The sequence below is a fragment of the Phyllostomus hastatus genome, unplaced genomic scaffold (genome assembly GCF_019186645.2).
Source record: "Phyllostomus hastatus isolate PE091 unplaced genomic scaffold, TTU_PhHast_1.1 phas_contig_34, whole genome shotgun sequence".
Lineage (NCBI taxonomy): Eukaryota > Metazoa > Chordata > Mammalia > Chiroptera > Phyllostomidae > Phyllostomus > Phyllostomus hastatus.
In genome coordinates, this window is record NW_025333857.1 from 56,730,070 (window position 1) to 56,744,154 (window position 14,085).

The following is a 14,085-nucleotide window of genomic DNA, read 5'->3' on the forward strand; positions in this document are numbered from 1 at the left end:
TAGCCACGTGGCACACAAAATGCTGATTCGTTGGGTGTCAGTTGCTTCACTTAATCTTTCTTTGTCCCAAGTCTCTAATTCTAAGGGATTTTCTTAGCCAGAAAGCTATTAAAATAAAGAAATAAACTGCAACCATATAAGTTTGAATTTCAACAAGATCAGGTAAACTCGTAGGTAGGCAGATGGACTGGTATATTTACCAACCTCCTGTAGACGCCAGGTGCCCTAAGATACAATCAGCACAGCAGGGCAAGGTCAGCCAGCCGCCCCTACCCCACTCACCCCCACCATGGGTAAATGCTCATTGCCTGAGTCGGTTTAACTAGACTCAGATTATAGCCTACTCCTCTTCAGAAAACTGTGCTTTAACCCCCCTTCTGGTCCTCTAGCAATTTGGAATCTTCTTCCTCAAAACTTAAACTTGAAAGAGACCAGAGGAGAGTCTTCCTGAGCCAGTCAGTCTTTTCCCAGACAATCCCAGGACTGAACACAATCATCAGTCAACATTTATTAACTGCTTCCCTCTCCCAACAAAGGCAAGTTCTCCTGGTGGGTCCTCAAAGTAGCTTACCAGATGAAATATAGGATGCACAGCTCAATTTGAATTTCAGATACAAAACAAATAATTTTCTAGTTATGAGTATGTCCCAAATATTGCAAAGGCATACTTATACTAAAAAAGAAAAAAAATGCATTGTTTATCTGAAATTCAAATGGACATGGGCATTCCATTTTTTATCTGCTAAATTTGACAAGCTCCCCTAAGGTAAGGGAGCAACGAATACAAATTTTTGTCTGTTGAGGGTTGCTGAGGCATGCTCTAGGGAGTAGTAGTGGGATAGGGCTAAATTCAAGAGCCAACATAGTTCACATCCTTGGTTTGTTTGTTTGTTTGTTTGTTTTTATTTTCATTGGGTATACAATTACAAATACAATAAAGCAATTTGGTTTTATATACATATAATTTTTCCACATAAGACACATCTGGTAAGAGCAGATGTGGAATAGGGGGAAAAACAATGGCTGGAAGTCAGAGAAGTCTAATTGATAGTCCCAGCCCTTCCTCTACCTACATCTGCGGAATTAGGCTACCTATGTCCACCGCATGGTCCTTGCTCTCCTCATCTGCCAAATGGGTGTAGCAGGGCTCAGTGACTTCTCCTGATTCTTTCTGCTTCATCCCTCAGTGGCTCCAGGGTGTTTACCATAGTTACTTCATTTAGTGGAGACCGTATTTTGTTGCTCTTGATCCATGTAAGAACAATAAAACTTAACATCAATGAGGATTTCTTCCTCTTACCATATTCTGGTAAGTTTCTCTGTGAGGTATTGCGGTTGTTACAAAAACTGAAACCAGAAGTGCAGGCTCAATGTGGAGACCCAAGATTGCAAATGCCCTATTACCAAAATAGAACCAAAGCAGACATGAGGGGAGTCGGTCAGAGGCGATGTTGACAGAGGTTAACGGGGCTGCTGCAGGCACGAAGGCACCCTTATGTGCCCCCAGACCAACCTTCATCTGTAATATGGGACTCAAATTCCTCCTACTTCTCTCATGCAATTGTCTTGAAGTTGAAATGATACAGTGTCTATGAAAGTATTTCGTAAACAGTGAAGTTCTATATCAAACAAATCATTTGTGTTATGATTTGGGTTCAACCCGATATAGACATTTCATGTCCATTGGCCATCCCTCATCTATTTACCTCTTTTATTGACCTGGTTTCGTTTGAGAGAATCAGCTCCTCTCTTGTTCCCATACCATGCGGTTTGGAAAGAGTTAAATCAACACCCATTTTCAGAAAAGGGGAGGTAACCTGGGCCTTGGTCAATCAGTGTGGCATATCCATTATATCACTCTGGCTACAGGATGGATCCCAGGAGGAAAATGTGACCAAATGTGAGCCCATGAAAACCAGGCCCAGGACCCTTTATAGAAAAGGAGAGTTCATTTCCTCAAAATTCAGAATTTGTGCAGGTGTAAGCTGACAGTCACTGGCAGCCCTTTTGTCACTATGAGGGAAAGACTGAGAAAGAAATTGACACAGAGGAAAGCATAGAGGAGCAACAGGGAGAAACCAACTTCCAATAGCATCGAACCCCCTGTATCGTTTCATCTAAAGCCATGTTCCCCCTCATCTTCTCAGTTGTGTGAGTAAATAGATTTCCTCTCTGCTTGGGCCAGTTTAATGTGATTTTTCTGTCATTTATAATGTAAAAGTCATAACCAATAGAAATCCTACACTTGCTATGTCTCAGTAGCAAAAAGCTCCAACTTCCACCTCACATGCCTTACATGACAAACAAATGCTTATTAAGGGAAGCTAACTACAAGTTTGACTTGGAGGCCCATGAGCGTACATTTCCATAGTACCTATCTGTTCTATGTACTTAGAACACAGTACATAATTTTTTTAACTTAGGAAGCCACTGGTTTATTGCAAAAGGATATAACTCAGGTATAGCCAGATGGAAGAGATGCATAGGGCAGGGCTGGGGAAAGGGTGAGGAGCTACCATTCATGCCCCCGGCAAACCATGTATCTTAACCAATGAAATTTGAAAATAACAAAAGTTGGATCTGCCAGTGTTAAGAAAAAAAACTGATAAACTGTCCTAATATTCCTCTTCTAAATTATTCTCTGTACCCCTGAACTATGTAATTTAACACAGTTTGGAAAAAATTACCATCAAGAATATTTAAAATCAATAATATTGTGTCAGTGACAGGGATGTTTTAGTGATTTATAAAATTACTTTATTCACAATAAATGTTTCCATGAATTGATTTTTTATTTATTTTTTTAGATTTTATTTTATTTTATTTTTTTAGAGAGGGGAGGGAGAAAGAGAGAGAGAAACATCAATGTGCGGTTGCTGGGGGCTGTGGCCTGCAACCCAGGCATGTGCCCTGACTGGGAATTGAATCTAGGACACTTTGGTTCGCAGCCCACGCTCAATCCGCTCAGCTATGCCAGCCAGGGTGATTCTTTATTTTTAATAGCACTAAAGACAGAATACAATTTGGCCAATCATAGCTCTATGGCTGGAGGCATAAAAATGTTTAAATTTAACCAATTTTCAATCATTACCCAAAGTATTTTATTTTGGCTTACAGAGTATGAATTTAAAGACTTTTCTTGTGTCCCAAATTTACTTTTTAATCCCATTAAAACTGATGGGAAGTAGGGAGCTAAGGTGTCCAAGAAGGCAGATGTGCTGTCACATCCACTTGACATTCATTCTTTAGCCAACTACCGTGTTTCCTGCCCCAGAACCTGGTTACACAGAGGAGACAGGTTGGTGGGTTGTGCCCTTCCCAATACAAATTTAAGTGAATATAAACAAGGACTGCCCTTTGAGGCCACATCTTCATTTAAGCTGACACCATTTCAGTTCACAGCACACCGCTGGTAAATGCTACAGATGTGCTCTATAGAGTTCCTCAATTCCATCAGATATTGTTCCATCTCAGATCACAGCAATGCATCAGCTATACTGACAAAGAAATCAGGAATGTGTTGTGCTCATGAGTTTGCTTCTATATTGTCACATGCAGTGCTTAGGAAACGCGTCACCTGCTCTGAAATGCCTATATTAGGTGCAAAAGCGTCCTACTGTGCAGAAGTCTCCTGTCTCAGCAGCTTTTGCAGACATCATGAAATACAATGGGGATAATCCATCACTGGATTATGTATGACAGTCTTGCTTTCATATTTTCTTGACATAATTGGAAAGAGTTGGTCAGACTGTTCTACCACTGATTCTGTCTCATTACGTTTAATTCCTGCTGTAGTCTACAAGCATCAGGATGTCATTTAAAACAAAACACAATGTAATGGCTTCTTCAAACCAGGAACCTTATGAAAAATAAATATTACTCATTTGCTGTCATAATAAGGAGAATGAAAGTATACCAACTTGGTTGGAATCCTGGCTCCACCATTTTTTAGTTACTTGGTCTCCTTCAGCCTCCATGCCCTTAACTGCAAAATACATTTAAAAAAATTTTTTTAACATCTACTATATATTCTGACCTGTTAAAGATCCAACAGTGAATAAAACCAAAATTCCTGCCTTCACTAAACTTATAGTATAGGGAGATATATTAAAATAAGTCAAAAGAGCACAAATTTTAACATTACTTTTTATAAAAGTTTACTTCTTATGAAAATAATATTTTGGGTATTGGGGTATATAAAACTTTAAAGCAAAAGACAAATTAGAAAATCAGCCCTTAGCAGACACCATAGTAGTAATTATAATAAAAAATATCAATGCATGCTAAAACTTGTAGGTGACAGTTTGAAAGGAAATAGGACATTCGTATGGCCTTAAGAATTTTCTCAGAAGATGTGTATTAATTAAGAAGAACTAAATGGAAAGAGCTGAATCAACATCCATTTGCAGGGAAGAAAATTAACATAAACTTGAGCCATCCAGTGCATTACATTACTCTGTCCACAATATTTTTAGATTTAAGAAAACTGACAGATTACACTTTAACCAAGGAATCAAATATAACACCTCCAATAGTAGGAAAAGTAGATATTATATGCTTCCCGGCATGAGGCACTGATAAAGGCATACAACTGTCTTTTCTGGCATTTCTGTCAAAAATGAATAACCTGAATGTATTAATGAAGAAATGCTAGGGATTCTAAAGAAGAATCTAAAGAAGAGGCATTCTAAACAAACAAACAAACAAACAAAAAACAACTGACTAGTACTCTCCAAAAACATCAGGATCGTGCCAAAAAAAGGAATATTGAAGAACTGTTTCAGATGAGAGACTAAAGAGACATGGCAACTAAACTCAGTGTGTCATTCAAGATGCCTTTTGACCCAACAGTTCTATTGCTGGGACTGTACCCTAAGAACCCTGAGATACCCATTCAAAAGTACCCATGAACTATGTTCATAGCAGCACAATTCATGATAGCCGAGTGCTGGAAGAAACCTAAGCACCCACCAGAAAATGAATGGATCAAAAAACTGTAGTACATCTACACAATGGAATACTACACAGCAGAAAAAAAAGGAGCTCCTACCCTTTGCAACAGCGTGGATGGATCTAGAGAGTGTTACGCTAAGTGAAATAATTCGGGCGGTGAAAGACAAGTACCATACAATCTCACCTATAAGTGGAACCTAATCAACAAAACAAACAAGCAAGCAAGCAAAATATAACCAGAGACATCGAAACAAAGAACAAACTGGCAGTAATCAGAGGGGAGGTAGGAAGGGATAATAGGGAAAAGGAGGAAAGGGTCATCAAGGAACATGTATAAAGGACACAAGGACAAAGCCAAAGGGGGTTAAGACCAAGGGTGGGAGGTGGGGATGGCTGTGCTGGAGTGGAGTGGTGGGGGTGGGAAATGGAGACAACTGTACTTGAACAACAATTTAAAAAAGAGGGTAAAAATAAAATTAAAAATGCCTTTAAAATAGATTAGAGTCCTGGCTGGTATAGCTCAGTGGATTGAGCATGGACTGCGAACCAAAGGGTCGCCTGTTCAATTCCCAGTCACAGCACATGCCTGGGTTGTAGGCCAGGTCCCTGGTGGGGGTTACATGAGAGGCAACCACACATGGATGTTTCTCTCCCTCTCTTTCTCCCTCTTTTCCCTTCTCTCTAAATATAAATAAATAAAATCTTTTAAAAAAAGATTAGATTCTAGACCAGAAAAATACAGTCTTTGGCTCTTATGGATATTAGCAGAACAAATGGTAAAATTACAAGATTTTTAGCTGAGATAGTAATACTGTATTCACGTTAATCTTCTAATTTGTGATTATTATAAGGTGGTTATAGAAAAGAATGGCCTTGCATTTAAGAAACATGCACTGCAGTATAAAGCACTAATGGTTCAGGAAAGTGAGTGAGAGGAAAGGGTGATGGTGGGAGAGGGAGAGAATGAAATGATATATGATATATGAAATGATAAAGCAAATTATTTAAAAATAGCAACATTTGGGGAATCTGAGTGAAGGATGCATGGGAATTCTCTGTACCATATTTTTATCTTTAATGTTGCTCCCATACAGCAGTGACCAAGCTAACAATCCAAATTAGCACCACCAATAAGGGGATGAGCTGATATTCTGTGTCCCTAATGTGATAAAATATGCAACACACATCACTTATCATGTATTCTTGCCAGATATGTTTCACCTGAATCTAATTAAGCCTTTAGACATAGTTTCCAATTTATAGGAAATAAAGGGATAGAGGAATGAGTTAAATGACACCAAGAGAAAATAATCAGGGAAACTCAGAATGAGGAACATTCTATGAGACAACTAGCCTGGACTCACCATTAGATAAAATATTAGAAGGGAAAAATGTTGTAGGGGAAGAAGGGAGGCAAGGTGGGATGATTCCAATAGAAAGGGTCTAAGAGAAATAACAGCCAAAGGCACTGTGTCCTAGATTGGATCCTGCTTTCAAAAACATTTTTAAAAGCTCAAAAAAATGTTTTGGGGACAACTGGGAAAATTTAGCTCTGGCCTGACTATTAGATGACATTATTAAATTATTACTAATTATCTTACGACTCATAATAGTATCTTGAGTACATAGGAGATTGTACTCATAATAGCATTATGAATACATAGGAGATTGTACTTATCATAAAGATGAAATGTCTGCTGAAGTTACCTAGAGATTGAGTGTCCTGATGTCTACAATGTACTTTCAAATGATACAGGAAATTTTATGGAGCAAGAAAGAAAGCAAACAAAGCGGCATGCCAATAATTATTTAATCTAGATAAAGGGTGTATAGGTGTTTATTATACTATTGTTTCAACTTTTTAAACGATTTTTATACAAACATTGAGGGAAAATAAAATAATACTTTTACCTTCATAATATATTCCTATCAGTTTTTTAGAGGTGTAAAGATTCAAATAAACAAAGAAATGAAAAGATAAAACGTTTACTAAGTTTGGTTCTAAACTATCTAAATTTGAGAGGATCAGTACAATTTATTTCAGGGTTGTGGTTGTCACACTGATTAAGGAGGGGAGACCTGCTAAATGATTCTCTCAGTGGCCAGCAAGGTAGGGAATGGGGTGCTTCTCTGGCTGCCCCGAAGGCAACGCCCTCCAAAGCCAGGGTTGGCAGTGGTGAGATTTTCCGACTGAGACTGTCTCCATGTCTGAAGTACACGGGAACTTTGTGTATACTTCCTGCCTGCTGGTGGAGTTCCATTTCTGGACATGAAGCAGCCCTGATTATTTGCCATAGCCACTCATCTAAATTGAAGTTGAATGCCCTTAATTTCCAATGCCATAGAGTACTTGTATGTTTTCCTGTATTTTCATAAGTAATTTTTCTGGTAGCACCTGGGAGCTCCTTATCACTGGGAGACAAGGAAACAACACAACCACACACTACGCTATCTAACTTACAGATTCATGGCCCTCAATCATCGGTAGACTTTGGGAGAAGTGGCATTATTTGACACTGATCATAACATGCATCTGTTATTCACTTAAGACCTAGCAGCAGAATCTGCACTTCATGTAATCCCTAACAGTTTAACTTGGTAACTGAAATCTGAACTGTGTTGTTGGTGTACCTATCATAACCATGCCTGTACTGCCACCCTAGCCTCCTCTTTGTTCTTTTTAGGGCACCTCACTATGTGAACCAGTATGACAAATTAATAAAAAATACAATCCTTGCTTCAGCAGATTTATAATATAATTTGTACAATTTGAAGTCAGCGATATGTTCATTGATAACTCATCCCACAAACTGATCAATTCCCAGAGATGTAACCCATTTCCTGACCTTTAAAAATGGCTAATGTTTCATTTCAAAGACCCAAATCCACCAGGCTGAGGTTGAACTCCAAAGAAAACATGGCATAAGCATTAACATGAAAAAAATGTTTAATCCCATACAAAAGGCACATTATATGGCTGATATAACCAGCTGCCCGTGTCTGTTACCACTAGAAGCTGACTCTTTCAATGATTCAAAAGGTATAGGGTGGTCATGAAGCCAAATTTCAACTGTCTTGCCCACTCACTGTTAACTATTTCACTTGTTTCCCATGTGTGTGCTTCTCCCTTGGGGGAACCTTTTCATACTACAAAGGTATCTCTGTGGTTGTATGATACACATCACAGATGTGCAGGCCAATGGGAGAAAGCTGGATTTAGTTTTCGTATCTGAAAAAGATCCAGACAAGTTTCATGGATCATTCTTTTAAGAGTAGTTAAATACTGCCAACTGTCAGAGTCCTAGTGAAGATGTGAGAGACTAATTATCCACTTCTAAGCCTTTTCAGTGGGTGCAGCCCATTGTCAACTGGGAGAATTAGAAAATTTACACAAGTTGTCCAAAAGCCTAAGCTCATCACTTGTCATCCCTGGATGAACATATGCCATCTTTGGCTAAGCAGCGCCTCTGTGTCCTTCTTGTATGGGGGCAGGGGGTACGAAAGGGAATCAGCATAGGGTGAGTCTTCAGGTGAGACAGGAACTTGATTCCACTACGGCATCAACATCTCTTCTTATCTGCCACCCACATATGCTACCTGCATGTGACCTAATCTTGGTGTAGCCAATCACCAAGGATACAATATGCCTCTCCGGAACATGGAGTTTCAGGGGGGTGATGCAAAGATGCAGTATCATTCGGGAGATTTTTTTCAAAAGAGAAGGAAGAACATTGCTAATCCAGAGGCACAAAAGTGTCCAGGCCAAGGTGGTCCCTGCAGGGGTGGCCTAGGGAAACTGTTCCCACGCCTGGCTCCCTATTGCCAGTCCTCCAGGATTCCTGTCCATCCTCAAAGCTTCATTCTTTAGCCTTTCAATGAGCTTCGTCTCTGATATTTATGCTAATCTGACTATGATAATAGTGCCAGAATTTCTATTAGGGAATTAGTTGGAGGTGTGCAAGGAGGCACTATAGGTAGAAATCAGACATGATTTTTTGCCTTGGAGAAATGCAATGTAGTGGGGCTGATAACAAACTAAAATTCAGTTCTGAGCCCGCTTCCTCCCAATTCCCCATCCTCTTTCCTTGCTCCCAGCTCCCAGGTTCTGGGAGCCGCAAACTTTCTCCCAAAACATTTTGCTGTCTGATGTTTTGTAGGTATGTCTTGTCAGCCCCAAAGGACTGTGAGTATATTGGATATACAATCCCTATAGGTTTTATTTTTAAATCATCATAGCACTCAGTCCAGTGTCTGGAATACACAAAGTTGCTTCTCACAGAAACCTTGACTGACATTTGCCCTAAACATCCCTTACATTGTAATAATGGAGCTTCACTGCACTATCCCATTCCTTAGAGAGGGTATCGGATCCCAGACAATTTGACCACAAGAACACGATAAGTGTCTTTGTGTTAGGTTCTCACTCTAGCACAGCTGATGAAGAGCCTCCCTAATCTGATGATCTTCCATCCCATAAACACACCACACTGGCACCTCCTCAATGCAGACCCTGAGCTAAGAAATGGAGATACAGAGACAGAGCAGAGTCCATCCCTCAAAGAGTCCAAAATCAAACAGAAATCAAGACATTGAAAATAGTTCCCTGTTCCCAATTTGAGAAGCAGAATGGTATTGGAGTTTATCCCAATGGTCAATACAGAGAGCAGAATGGGAACACTGTAAATGAACAGTCATAGATACTTAGGAGGTAGGAAGAAACCAGAACTGTTCCAAGTAGTCAAGCATTTGTTGTGCATGAGTGAAAACCAGGTACCAAATCTGAGATAAAGGAATCCTCAAAACCAAACAGAGAGCAAGAGGGGGGAAAAAGCCTGGGACCATTTCATGTTTAGAGCTGGCAGGACTGGCCCGAACCAGGGCAAGAGAATGAGGACGGATAAAGTGAATAATAAATTAGGCATGTGTCACAGGGTGAATGGGTCACTGATGGTCACGGTCATGGTTCTCTGAGCCCATTACCTGACATGGACCTGACATTTGCTTTGGGTGTGATGGCCAAAGCAAAGACAAGATACTCTAGGAGAACAATGAAAGAAATTGAACTTCAAAAGTAATATTTCAATTAAGAATGTATCAGGCAGATAAAAGATTAACAGTCATTGACAGAAAAAGAAAAGTTTGGAATAAAGCATAGAGATTTGACAGAGCATCATTTATTGTAGAGAAGTAACCTGCGGTCGAAGGATAGGGACAGGAAATTCTCAGGCAGGATGCAAGAGAAGTAGTTTGAGATTAGACTGGGAAGGGCCTTGAAAGACACGCTAAAGAATTTGAACTTCATTCTGGCATAAACAGACAGTCCACTCAGGCTTTTACATAGAAGCGCGTTGTTGGGTTTCCTGGTCAGCCAGTTCAGAGACAGAGATCTGCATGCACAGAGATCACTGGAGATTTCCAGAAGGCTCAGTGCCTATGAAGGAGTGAAGGAAGCAGCACTGAGCAGAGGGAGAAGCTGGGCTGAGATGCCCAAGCAGTCACAACAAAGGCTTCGGCTGATCCCCTGGGTGCAGCTATGGAAAAGCAATAAGCCAGTCACTGCTGAGAGGCCCGAAGCCAGAGATCACCTGTGCTCTCCTCATCGGGACAAACGAAACAACGCAGCTCACCATGCTGAGCTCCCTCCGTGTGCCAGGGACTCTGCTGGGACACGTTTCATGCTCTACCTTTGTAATCCTCCCCAAATCCTATATATCATTTCCACTCAACACAGCAGACTATTAAAAACATGAGAAATAAATTCAGACGGAATCAGCAAATAAGCAAAAATCTTGCTGTGACCACATGACAAAAGGATGAAACGAGAGAGAGAATCCAACATAAATATTTTCTGTGGGATAATTTTTTAAAGACTTACTTGAACCTTGGGTAGAAGCAAAGGGGTGGGAAGTTTGGGGTTTTCTTTTTGAAATATTTTTTGTTTTATTGTTTGTGAGAGTGAGATGCAGAAAACAAAGGAAATGCCTTTGCAAACAAACAGTTGCAAACTGTCAGCTGGCTTTTTTGTGAAACAAAGCAGAACAACCGGAAAAAAAAAATGAAGAAAAGAAAAAAAAAGCTAAATCAGTGTTTTAGAATGGCTTTGAAGCCAGAGTCTAGGAGAGAAAAGAGATCAATGTATGAAAGTGCTGTGCTTCATTTTCCTTCGAGTTCTCCCCCTGCAGACACACACAGTGTGGGTGACAGAGATTGCCTTGGCGTAGAATTTAATGACTATAACCGTAACTAACATTCGCTTCTTACTTTGTGCCACTTACTGTACAGAGAGTTTTACATTCATTTCTTAATTTAATCTTGTTGAAAAATAAACCGAGGCATGTTACAGTTCCTAAGAGTTTATTTGAGCAAAAATCAGCTTGAACTGGGCAGTGCCAAACTAGAAGTGGATAGGAGTGCTTCTCCTACCGGAGCGGGGGACAGGATTATGCTATAGAGAAAAATGCAGAGGCGAAGAAAGGAAATCATTTGATTGGCTATTGTTTGAGGCCTAGTTTGTCATTGGCTGTTGTTAGCCTCTGATTTCATAAGCTTGGGAATTTACAGGTTTAGATTTTGGTTGCATATACAGGCCACCACAGCCTTAACACCACCTCAGTCTAATGTCCTCTTTGCTTAATTACTTTAACCATTCTCACAGCAACTTTGAGGGTTATGGATATTTTTAAACAATTTTATCACTACTATGTATATGTTTACTATATATAAACATATATAATAATCAACTCTTACCCTTTGTAAGACCAACTCTTACAAAGGTTAGAAATCTGGTCCAAAGTCCAGCAGCAAATAAGTGGCTAAGGTGATTGATACCTTTCTGACTAGAGAACCTGCTAACTCAGCCACTCTGCCAAGATGCCTAGAACCAACCCAGGCCTTGACTCTTGTAGCCCTTAAAACTGCGCATGTACAAATGTCAGTCTGCACTTCGCAGATGAGGCCCAGAGCACTTGAGTGACTTGTCCTGATCACACAGCAGGTAAATGGAGAACCCAAGGATTGAACTCTTGATAACAAACAACTGGGCTTTTGATACATAAACCACAGTGATGTTCTATTTAAGAAAGAAAACAAAATACATGTTTGCTAGTCAGATGCTTTAAAGATTCAAGTATCAAATGTGATTGACCACTAGCATAAGCAGATAATAAAAATACTTGGCTAAAAGAGTCATTTCTTTGAGACATCAATAATACAGAACCCAGAGACACCTTGGGAAAAACAACTTCTGGCTGAAAGAGCTGGAAATCAGTACAAACTCTTAGAAATGCTGTTCAGCAATATGTAAGGCCAAATGATTTTATTTCTGCTTTAAAATGGCATCTGGCTAACAGCCCCGGCCAGAGCTGCTGTCATTAAAATGCACATGCAATTGGGAAAAAAAAAATAGGAAAACCTCCATCAACACTAAAACTTAAGCCTGAGAGGAACAACCAGAAAATTTAGCAGTCCTACTCTGAAGCAGGGATGTTGCTTTTTGAAAGAAACAAAATGCTGGTTTGCACCTATTTGAGGACTAAAGTCTAAGTAATCACATGTCAGGCACGGGAGAGAGTTGGACTGTGGCATGGGGGGCATGGTGCACGTGGGAGCTGCAGCACCCAAGTGAAACAGTGGAAACCTCAGGCAGAATCAGGAAGCAGCCCTGCATGCTGGACTCGAGACTGCCGTGGCTTCCATCAGTTCCACGCATCCAACGGCCAGGAGCTGAGCCCCACCTGTCAGACTGACTCTAGTTGAAGGCCAAATCCACAGAGAGTTTTCCTTATGAGGGGAGTTCTAGGGAAAAGTCAGCCTAGCCCTGCTGAAAATTTCTGAAAGACCCAGAGAGAACATTAACCTTATAGTCTTCAAGTAGCTAAGAGAATAGGTTATTTCCTGAAATGATTTATGACAGGAACCAGAAGAAAATTTTATAGAGCTATCTGGTATATTTTGTAGGATAAAAGAAAAAAGAAATGGAGTAGGGGCTGGTAGGGCAGGAGGGGGAAGCCGTAAGGAGAGAGGGGAATGAGATGGGAAAAAGACAGAATGAGATGAAAGGAAAGGATTCGGAAAACAGAGCAATGTCTACAGTGTGCCGAGAAGGCAAAAACACCGAGAATGAGAACTCACACCAAGTCCACCCGTCATTAATTGTGAATGCAAGAGAAAAATATTCTCGGATTCGTAAGTTCTCAAAATATACATATTTTAAAAACTATTTTTCGAAGACCTATATCAGCCAAAAGAAAGCTAAGAACCCAAGAATGAAGAAATTAGGGTATAAAACACCCAGTGCTAACTACTGAAAAGTGGCAAACACACAGCTCAGTGCAAGGTTGGAAATATTTTTTATAAAACAAAGCGACTGTGCAAAATTGTTCAAAAATAGCAAATAGGAGATGAAACTATTAATACCTTTAATCTGGTAAACAAGCCTATGGTTATATTAATAAAGTCCATGTATGAGAAGGAAAGGAAATTAGGGAGAAATAAAGGATGTTACATCCTTAGTGTAAAGCGTTTTGACTCCCAAGATGCCAATGGCTGGGGGTCTCCAAGTTTAGTGACTCTCAGGCTGTCACCTTACAGACTGGGACACAAAGGTACACAAAGGGGAAGAGCATGGTCCTATGTCATAAGCCTGCTTCAGGGATTACGAAAAATGCACCTCCTTAACTTTCCACCTTTAGTTTAGTGCCGAGGGTTTTTATTAACAGGATTTCTGGAGGAGAAAAGAATGAGAAACTTGTTTTTATTGATTTCCATAAAATCAGTGAAGAAGTGTTAATAGAATGAGAAGTACTGACGTCAAAGTTAACAAACGTAATAGGAAATGTTCTTCACAATTTACTTTGTTTTACTTTAGAAACAGATGGAATGAAACAAATGTTCCCACCATCCAAAACCTTTTAGGACCCAGCAAATATAATCACTTCTTTTACACCCCCACTTCTTCCCCTTCCACAGCCACGTTATAGAAAAGTACTTTCACTTTTCCTCAGATACTTCTTCCAGGTAGGAAACATAACGTAATATGTATTAATTAGCACAGGACCACATACAAAATGACTTGTGTCCTCATTTGCTGAAATAGACTCCAACTGCAATTGTTATTTGCATTATCTGATGATC